A 9,126-nucleotide genomic window follows, 5' to 3' on the forward strand; every position below is an offset into this window, starting at 1 on the left:
TTGCTCCGTAGGGAAATGGGTTGGTGCTCACATGCTGACAGAGATCCTAAATTCAGCGCAAGACTCCTAAATACTTTGGAGGTTGTAGGCTTTAGTGACCATGTCGCATTTTAGTTCCGTCATCTAATAAACTTCCCTCCTTTGCCTCCTCCTCGCTTCTCCTCGCTGGCCTGGCCTCTTTAGCTCCTCCCTTACACCAGCCAGGTTCCTCCCAGCTGCCCCCCGACCTCCTGGCTCCTCTCCCCTGCCTCTGCCTTTCTGCCACATGCCAGAGGTCCCCCTGACAGTGTCACCGAAGGTGCCTAACCCACTGCTGCTCATCTGCAAACGCCCGGGTGGACACGGCCCTGCTGCCCCCCTGTGTCCCATGGGCTCTGCCTTCCCTCACATTCCCCATTTGCTCCCTTGCACCCTCAAGCTCCCTCAAATTTCACACCCTGTCCTTTCTTCTTCCAATTGCCTCCAAATGCTCCTGGGCCAGATTAGCTCCTTTTCCCCCTTTAGCTTCTCAGCCCACTCTGCCTGTCCTGAGGATACTCTATGACATTTGTATTTCATAGATTAAGCTACATATGGAAAGGTTTAGGATAATTCATACACTGGAAGGAGTACGTACCTAAAGGAGTAACTATGCTTCTTCTCCAGTGGACATTTTATGTTTCCACTAACCAGGTAAGATGGGATGATGTCAGATAAGAACAGTATCAGTAGCTGCAGATCACTGCTTCTAAAAACTGAAATGCTAATATATTTAGGCAGCACTTCAGGATGAAAATAAATGAAATGTGTATCTGAGAGACATTAGAACGGAAAAGAACAGCTGCGAAAGTCTACTGAGGCTGTCTGACCCCCTAAAGAAGGAAATGTGCTCAGTGAGAAGCAAGGGGAGAGCTGTATTAAGAGTCAAAAGAAGAAAGAGAATTTTGTATTGAATAAAGCTTTCTGCCTTATTATACCTGACAGATGTTGCTATCTGGGACCATCTAGCCCCAGGAGTTTCAATCCTGCACTTCATGGTACCTGTTTCTGATGAAAAATCAAATTAGTGGGAACTATCTGCTCACTAGCAATGCGAACACGAGATCTAGGCATTGTGTCAGTCTCATTTAATTTCCATTTACTTTACAGAGCAGATTTTCACTTTTGGATAACTGCTTAATTTAAATGGATCTGCAGAATACACAGCCTTTTCCAAATATAGTTGCTGTCTGAATAGCATCCAGTTCAAAAAAGACAAACAGAGGTTTTAGGGGTGGGGTTGAGTAACATAGACACAAAAGACTACATTTTGGTTTGCCACAGACTTTAAGTACAGACCAATGCTCAGTTGCACAGCTACAGGAACAAAGCAGGGATCAGACTGTAACACAGCGGCTATGTCTGTGCTAGGAAATTAAATGGGACAGGAAATGTTCCTTTGGCACCGAGACCAACAGGCACAGAGTGGCCTATGTCCACAGTATTAAATTCTCAGCCTCCCAAAAAAGGTGACCACATGCAAACTGCTTATTGGGAATGGTCTTTGGTCCATGTTTAACTGTGCCTAGGAACTGTCTGGGGAAAGGCTGGTTGGCATAACTCAAAACCATGCCAGGAACCATTCTAATAATTTAACAGTATAGACAATTGAGCTCCAGTACCCACGAATGTTTCCTGGCACTCTTTAATCTACTAGCCAGTGAGTCACACTGTGGCCCTGGGTCTTCCTTTCACTCCCAAGAGAAGGCGTTTTGCTATGCTTCCCTCATCTCTGCTGATTCAGAGGGGGCTCCGGGAGGGCGATGGGGTGGGGGAAGCATGGCCCGCTCCTCATCTCACCCAGCAGCTGATCTTATTTTACCGTAAGGGTGTCGTACAGGTCAGATGAAGACATGCTGGAACTGCTTACCATCTATGAGGAGAATCTAACTGACTGGCCCTCATGTAGACACCTTCCTTTTAGACATCTAAACCTGGGTGAGATTAATTCTATTCTAATTAGTTCTGAGGGGACTTTGAAGAGGCCTATAAAAGCTTTTAAAATATTAGCTTTCATAGAAATCATGCCGCAAAAGCAATTAGCAGGATGCTTAGATTCATACAAAGTATCCTTGAATCCAAATAAAAATCTTCTTCCAAATCTTTTGCTTTTGTGATTGTGGTTTCTACTGTATTCCTTTTGGTGCTGCTTTTCTTAATTATATCTGCCATTAGACACTGGCTCATTTAATTGCTTAAAGCATTTCAGCCTCACGAAAGATTATTTGTAATTTTTTTTTTAAGTTCCCTAACATGGTTCTTAAATGCAGTTATTTCGTTCAGTTCTAAGAAGGCTTTTACACTATCTTTTGAGCATCTTTTTGAGTCTTTTAAATTTATTTTTGTCCTTTCTTTTTGATTAAAAATGAGGGAATACAACTATAAAATATATGGTGCAGTATGTAGAATATAGCTCTTCAGTGTTGCTTCGTGGTCTCTCAACTTCAGAAAAAATCTACCGCTTCAAACAGTTCAGGAGGATTTAAAGTGGAATCTTTCCAACTTCACTATGGAGCTGCTACTGCATGGCTTCTTCTTCAGGTCTGGGACTCTCAAATGACTTGCGCAATTTTCTTCAAACTTTGTAAAAATTTCTCCTCAGCTGTATGACTAAGCCTGACACATTCACCACAGACTAGTTGGAGGGGACAGAATTACAGACGATGAAAAATCCAGGCTTGCATATTGATTGAAGCCTGGCTTCAATCTCCACTAGGGAGAGACTCTCTCTCCCTAACACACCTCCCTCTCACTTGCTAGAAATACTGTGCTGAATCTCTGCAGAGTCTGAAGAGACCAAATGCAATTTCTTAAATGAATATGCTTAAAAATGGCTCACTGGTCTTACAGCGTAACATTACTTAAAATGAAATCAATGTAATATTAAAAATTGCTTGGGAAAAGAAAGAACTTGTCTAATCATATTTCATCACCTGCAGTTTGGAATAGTGACTGACATCCAGGATTGAGCAGGGCAGAAGTCACAATTCAGAGGGTAGGTGACACTTAGGTTACGAGGTGATGGCATTTATACAGGATCACGGGCTTTGACGCTTGCCCTGCACGCTGCTTTGTGCCTCCCCGGGCAGCCCAGGGTGGCCCTGCTCTGCACTGTGCACGCCAAATCGCCCCTAGCTGCTCCGTTCCAGCAGCGGGGATATTCCCCACCGCTTCCATGCCCCCCAGGGACATCCTAAAGACCGGCGGGAGCAGACCACACCTATGCCATATAGGCAACCTGTGTGTGTGTGTCTGTCTGTCAGGAGACAAGGGAAGGGGTAGTCTGGGGTGTGCTGGAAGGGGGGAGCAAGGGGAGAGGAGATGAGGAAGGGAGAGAGGGATGTTGCCTCATTGCACCTTGCAGCACCTTGCACAGCAACGGGGAGACAAGCCCTTCTGAAACCTGCCTGTCCAAAAGGCCAAGATAGGTGATGGTAGCGTAAGCTTTTTAGCCTTTGTACAATGACTTCAAGACATTTTTCATCCCTGGTTTGGAAGAGCAGTGTGTCTGCTGGGGACTGTCTTACTCTATTTTCCCCAAATGTATACATTTATACAATGTGCTTTAGTTTCCAGGGATAATATCAGCCTGGATAATTATATTTGTTTAATCTCTTTTTTGAGTAGTGGTTCTTCTACTATTATGTAATTGTTTTCGGTTCCATGACAGACATAGGTGTAGCTGGAGAGAACGTTTCTTTCTTAGAGAAAGATTATATTTTGTATGTTTATAGAAACGTTAAAATAATTTCCCTTTTAAAGTAAAAGTGAACCAAACTACCCTGGTGCCTCTTAGAAAGCACTGTATTTCTTGACAAAAGGCTTAATACATATAAAAATGTCATCCTTTCGAGTGCTATGGGTCTCATGAAGTGCACGTGGTAATAGCAATTTTATCTCTTTATTCACTTTTGTCTTCATTTTAGGCACAAGCTTAATTAACTGCTTTGTGTAGAGTGGAAGGATTGTTGTTATTATTTTATTGGTTAAAGCATCAAGCAAAAAATTATCTATTTATAGAAGACACAAATCCTGGTCACATGTACCACCCACTATCAAGTTGTTATTTTAGAATAGGATCTCTTTTTGATGCTAGAACATTTGTGCTTTGAAGAAAGCAAGTTTTAGCATCTACTGTAAGATAACTTGACAAATAAAGAAGCCATTCATTTCTTTGGTGGTTTATACACACAAAACTAATCAGAATTTTGCTTTTTTCATTTCTAGGAAGAACCACATAACCCAGCGTGATGGTGCTGCTGAAGAATATTTCTAGGTACTTCCGTTGTCAATAGGAGTGCATGCGTGCATGCGTGTGTGTGTTTGCACACATGTGTGTGTACATAAAGACTAGCGGAGGATACTTTACCTACATTCAGTGGTTTTTACCGCAAAAGTCTCTGCACACTAAATAGCTGTGTGCAACAGCTACTAGAAAGGAAAACTGGCTCTTAGAAGAGGTAATATTTTCAACCATTAGTGATAATTCAGAACTTAACCTCAAAACTAATACAAGGAAATATATTTCCACTAAGCAGAATATTTCATAGAATTCTCTACTGACACCATACAGAGAACATTTCTGAGACACAACCTGAAACTTCACTTGAAAAGTGTTTTATCTTCATATGAAAAGAAAGAAGCAAGAATAGTATCAACAACATTGCTGTAAAGGATCCAGAGCCCACGAAAGTCAAAGAAAGCCTTGCCAGGGCTTGCTGTGTATTAAAATCAAAACCATGATACCCTAATCTCTGAGCTGCCGAGCAGCCTTCTGTGGAACATGGGACAGCTCAGTTCTTTACAGAAGTGGTCAGCTTTGCATGCAATGAGGCTTGTGCCGATATTGCAATGTATTTACTTATAGAGATACTTGACAACACTGAGAGTGACAGGCTTTAAAAAAAAGTAGCCATTCTTCAGTCATGCTTCAAGACTCAATAATCAGACAAAATTTGTACACTGAAACAGCAAATTCTAATAATCTACCTCAGCTGAAAAAAACATGAAGGCAGAAATAAATAAACACCATTGGCTTCTTATGTCGATCAAGTCAAACATCTCCTATAAGAAAGAAGAGAATTCCTTCCACAATACCAAAAGAAACAAAACATTAAAAAGGCAGCAGCCTGAGACTGGAATACAGCTCTTGTTCTGGATCTGGCTGCAGCAATTTGGCACGTTTCCACTCACGTCAGTCACCTGTTGGCATTAGCTAGCTGAGGGAACAGTCATATTTTCTAGTACCAGATCTTGGGCCTTGTTCCAGTTGCTGTGCTCTACTCTGCGTCTTTAGGTAGCCACAAAACCAACTCATCTAGGATCCTACATATTCCCACTGAGTGGAATCCAGCTCTTCCACAGTCTCTTACATCACTTAAGCCCAGTCCCTGGGAAAAGGAGAACATGCAGCCCTAACTTGGTCCAAGGACCAAACCATGGTTGGCTCCATGCTGATATCCCCAGAAGCTGCCCTTGTGACTGCCTGGTCTCTTCCTGAGTTCATCACGGCTAGACTAGAGAATCTGAGCCTTACCACTTATGGTTTGGCTTTATAATGAAGACCAGTTTTCCATTGCTACTAGAAAACCAGAGTCTGGTTAATAGAAAAAAGTCTCTCCACTTCCTGGGGTGCTGTGTTAGACTTTGGTTCTGAACAGAAAAAACCTAAATAAAGCAAAACCATGAAGGCCACCACAGACCTCTCTCCCATGGAACTTGGGCCTACTTCTGTTTTAAACCATCTCTAACAAAAGGAGACGATGCACAAAGAAAGTACTGCCTCAAAGAATGGATTAAATACTGCCAGTTTGCTAGGTGAGAAGCTTTACTGTGGGCTCTACAGCTGTTTCTAGATGAGAAAGAAGGTGGAATTAAAAAGCTTTTAATGAAGCACGACCATCAGAATTGACCTGAACAAATGAGTCACTCTCAGAGTGACTCTGTACCATTTTGAGGCAAATGTAACCACTGGGTCAGAGTTTAACACAGAATTCTGTTAGGATCCTGAATTGTTATAGACTATTATGAATAAAAAGAAGTTTTTCAGCCTAGGACTCTAAAAAAAAGGGTAACTTGGTGCAAACAACTTCTACAAGATACTGTTTTCATTCAGTTAAGAATGAAACTTATGAACTATTGCTGTTATATGCTCATATTGAGTTAACGGCCAGAGCTGAACGGGAAAGTAAGGACACAAATAGCAATCAGGGCATTTAAGTAAGAGAGCTATACCTTGTTTGCATATGGCAGGGTGAGCAGAGGACATGTGTGCATGAGCAGGTTAGCTGCTGAGTAAGAGCTTAACTGATCTTTACCCAGAATGTGTAATGAACGTAATATAAGCTTAGTCCCAATTAATCTGAAAATATTTCTCCAAATGTCTGATTTGGGCAAGAGTAGTCTCTGGCACATCTAAAATTAAGGTGTTTGTCTGGATAACTTAGAAAGCTTATGCACACAAGACATTTTATATCTCAACTACATTTCAGCTACAGTTATTAAAAATTCTTGTTGTAACTTTGGGCTCTCTTCTGTGTCCCATCAACTCCTAGGAGAAGCACTCATCCACTGGTAGCACGAAGAGCTGTAACCTTTCCCCAGCAGCATAGCATGGTACGGTGGGAGCTCCCACAGCACCTGATACAGTGTTATGCAGCCACACAGCTCTCCTTCCCCAAAGCAGACTGGGGCTTTGATGCCCCTGTTGGAAGTGGAAACTTGTGCTCCTAGTGATAGAGACTCTACCAAGGCTTGAGCAGGGGCCTGGACGCAAAGTACCAATTTCACCGATAGCCTGGTATAGCAGATATAGCCTGGTATAGTACAGGCTGGTGGAGCAACATCTGTCAGTGATGCTCAAGTGAAGCAATAGCTTCCAGTTAAACCTCCTGTACTACAGCAAAACCCAAAGGGAACCCAGGGCTGCCAACAAGGCAGCTTCTCTGCAGTAGAAGTTCCTCTTGGGATGTATCTGCCCTCACTACTTCACAAGGTGCAGACTTCAATCCTATTATCGCCATGATGGCTGACATGAAGCTGGACATTTCTACACCTACAGCATAAAGAATTTGGGCAACTCTAAACACTGCAAATCTGTTCTACATTTGAAATTGAATGCAATAGATTTTACTGTGGCTTTAAATGAATGTATGGCATTAAATTGAAGTAAAAATGTAAATGATACCCTAGAGATGAAACTCGTATGAAATGCCTTTCAAGAGCTCCCTGAAATTACACTTGGGAAACAAAACACTCATGAAACATCTTTCTTTCTAAAAACAAATGAAAAAAGAGGTTTGCAAATATACAGCTTTCCAGAACAAAAGAGGAACTTGCTATATACAGATAATGTAGGTGTATGTGTTTATACATACTTAAACATACCACAGATCATTAAGTAAGTATCAGCAGGACAAGGACCTGCTGTAGACATGTGATTTCATGGCAAAACCAAGGACTGGATAGAAAGGACAAAAAGACCAAGGTGAGTCTTCAGGCTGTCTGAATCTCACATTTAAGCAGTTTTCTGAGCTTAAACCCAATAAAATGTCATGCACAATCCACTGACTTTGAAAGGCTATGAGCTTTGTAGGCATCTTTACACACCAAATTCCTCTTAGTCTGCAAGTGTCTGTGCGTCTTAAGTGTAGACGGTCACACACATTAGAAAGGCCTGTGCTGGAGAAACAAGCATCTGCATTTCAGCTGAAGCTCTACTGCATGTGATGCATTTTTAGGCAGACAGGTGCCCTGAATACCTGGATGTTCTCAACAGAAGTCCATATGGAGTCCTACCTGGTGAAGCCTGTTATTCAGAGTGGTAGTGGAAGCAATACGTGTTTGCATCCACATTAACATCTTGTACAGATGTTACTATGTTAATCTCAAAGTGGAAACTCAGCCCGAAGGGGACTTATTTGGCACCTCCTGCATCCAAGCAAATACTTTGACCACTAGGCTAGGGTTTTTTTGGGTGACAGCTCTTTCCTTGCCTTTCCTGAAGCCAAGTCACTATTCTGCCAGGAGTATATGAGTCATGGGGCAAGACCGTGTCTGAAAGTAGCTGAGTGCTTAAGAACAATCAGCTGGAAGGGGCGAGGAGGCGAGTTTCTGGATACTGCTCTCTGGAATGTGTATGCATTTTACATTAGACCATCACTGGATAAAAATAAAAGCAGGCATTAATTACCTTAACCAGGCTGGATTCTACTTTGGATCTAGGCAGATTGTATTCCATAGACTCTCTGACTCTAATGGATGGGACTCATAAAAACTCTAGAAGATGCCACTCTGTTTTATTCTGTGGAGAAAGAAGCAACATCTCCTCCCTTGCTACTTGATGCACTACTCACTAGCTCAAACTTAGGATTCACAGTACAAAGCGGAGCCCAAGATTTTTAAAGAATCCAAAAGAAAATTTCCTCCACTTATAAATGCTAGAGGATTTTCTAAACTGATATTAAGAATCAGAAGATTTAGCAGAAAACCAGAATGTTACAGTTGGTAGAATACTAGACCTTGCCAGGCTTTACTTCCCAATTTTAACTTTAAAGCTTGTATGATTAACTTATGTTATTCTCAAGAATCCAGACTCCAAGGGAAACTAATTACAGATAACATATTATATTAGTTGGATGAAAAAGATCTGAATTAGCCTAGATCACTGAAGACACTACTCCAGAGTGATTATAGACTTATAAAAATAAAAAATGTACTATTTGTGAAAATGATGCTGTAGAACAGACTTCTACAGATGACTCATCTCTCTCAAAATTGATACAAAGCATCTTATTTAAGCTGAAGAGATAATACCTTAAGACAATACAAACAGGAATGTTCAAGGTAACGAGTGCTTTCATGTTACAAGTTCTCATGTCTGAGGGCACTGCATCTGGCTAAAGGACAATGAGATAAGAACAATATTGCTAGTTACTAACAAATGGCAGATAAAAGAGCTCTTCTGGATTCTGATTAAGTGACAGCATTCTACGCATTCCTGTTAGTTGAGAAAGTTTGCCTGAGAACAGCAGCTATGTTACATGTGAAGTACCACTAAACAAGCATATCTCTATGTTTTCAAATTCCATCGTGAGTAATGGCTCTTTC

General features: G+C 41.5%; 1 protein-coding gene across 1 annotated transcript in view; it reads right to left on the reverse strand.

The window, feature by feature from the left end:
* The window catches only part of CDK6 (cyclin dependent kinase 6), a 127,586-nt gene that overhangs the window by 35,180 nt on the left and 83,280 nt on the right, over positions 1–9,126 (reverse strand). The window lies entirely within an intron of this gene.

The sequence above is a fragment of the Egretta garzetta genome, unplaced genomic scaffold (genome assembly GCF_000687185.1).
Source record: "Egretta garzetta isolate BGI_Z169 unplaced genomic scaffold, ASM68718v1 scaffold30, whole genome shotgun sequence".
Classification (NCBI taxonomy): Eukaryota; Metazoa; Chordata; class Aves; order Pelecaniformes; family Ardeidae; genus Egretta; species Egretta garzetta.